This window comes from Octopus bimaculoides, chromosome 9 (assembly GCF_001194135.2).
Source record: "Octopus bimaculoides isolate UCB-OBI-ISO-001 chromosome 9, ASM119413v2, whole genome shotgun sequence".
In the NCBI taxonomy this organism is placed as follows: domain Eukaryota; kingdom Metazoa; phylum Mollusca; class Cephalopoda; order Octopoda; family Octopodidae; genus Octopus; species Octopus bimaculoides.
The window spans coordinates 28240965-28242533 of record NC_068989.1 but is presented as its reverse complement, the minus strand read 5'-3'; the positions used below and the strand labels follow the sequence as shown (position 1 = coordinate 28242533).

Genomic DNA, 1569 nt, shown 5'->3' with positions numbered 1-1569 from the left:
ACATATATATATACATACATATATACATACATACATATATACATATATATATATACATACATATATACATATATATATACATACATATATACATATATACATACACATATATATATACATATGTGTTTATGTGTGTGTGTGAGTGTGTGTATATGTATATCTATCTATTTATCTATCTATACGTAATTTGACGTACTAAAAGCGTTCACAGAAATAAATACACACCTCTCAAGTCGCCTTGTACACATAAATTTTAACAACCAGCCTGAGACACGCACGCATAGGATAAGAGGGATAAGAGGGAATCAAAGGACTGTTTTATATGTTGTATAACTAATATCAAAAGCACGTTTATAAAACTCCAACTGTCCCTTAAAATCTATTTCTTCACGCATTATCTTTCTTAACAACCAACTTCATACTAAAATGGACAGAAACACACGCGCGTGCTCACGCATACATTTTGACTTGGTTACCTCAAAATATTATCACATACACAAGGAAAATCACACAGCATAGAACAGTAGAGCTACAATAATAACGACTAAAACACGTATCTGTGCACGCACCAATGTCAGAACTTGTTACAAACACTGCCACTTATATTAGATAAAGCAATCCTTCTGCACCAAAATTCAACTTACATACGGACATACACGTTCGCTTACTAGAGTATGTGATGCCAATGACGTCTGGCTACGCGGTGAATTTTAAACATGTGCGTATGGGAATTATGTTCCTTTGATTATGTATTTCCGGCTCCTACACTGCACGCCGTGGAAAGATGAAACAGATGGAACTCTCCGAATGGTCGTATGCTAATACGTGAAGCTATATATCGTTTCTTAAATCAATGCCAATCAATCAATGAATCGCTCAATCAATCAATCAATCAATCAATCAATCAATCAATCAATCAATCAATCATTCAATCAGTCAGTCAGTCAGTCAGTCAGCCAGTCAGTCAGTCAGTCTGTCTGTCTGTCTGTCTGTCTGTCTGTCTGTCTGTCTATGTGTGTTAATGTAAATGCCTCTAAATATATTAATATATATTTGATGGATTCTTTGTCAGTAAAATAAAACGTTAATCATGTTCTATGGACACGGATATATCTCTTGAGGCCTGCTGGTGCTTTGCAATCGTTTGGAAAATTAAACAAGTTGAGAACTCAGTGTGCTTGAGTGCTTGTGAATCATTTACTATGTGTTTTCTTGAGTGGACAGCAAGGCCTGCTTCGTGCCATAAAACGACAATGACAAGTGGTTTCCATTTAGAGGAGCAGCGTTTTGCCTGCGTGCCTTCATGCTTGCAGTAAGTTGGTCCCGATGTTGGAGTCGACTTTGTTCAAATCTTTGAGCTGAGGAGAAGCAAGTCCGGCACGAGGTCCTGTGTTCTGATCTTTTGTATTCCCATTAAGAAAAGGGAATGTTGCATCGCTTCAGATTGTCCTTGAAGCTCAAGAGTGACCTTCCAATGAGCCTCCTGTTGGGAATTGGCCAAAGAGAAGTTAGTTGCTTCGGAATTCTGATATCACTCATTTGGGTATGTATGTATATATATATATATAT

At 36.8% G+C, this 1569-nt stretch overlaps 1 protein-coding gene across 5 annotated transcripts in view; it reads right to left on the bottom strand.

Annotated features, from left to right (window-relative positions):
• LOC106877599 (probable G-protein coupled receptor CG31760) overlaps nucleotides 1-1569 on the bottom strand; it is a 1064573-nt gene that overhangs the window by 186021 nt on the left and 876983 nt on the right. The window lies entirely within an intron of this gene.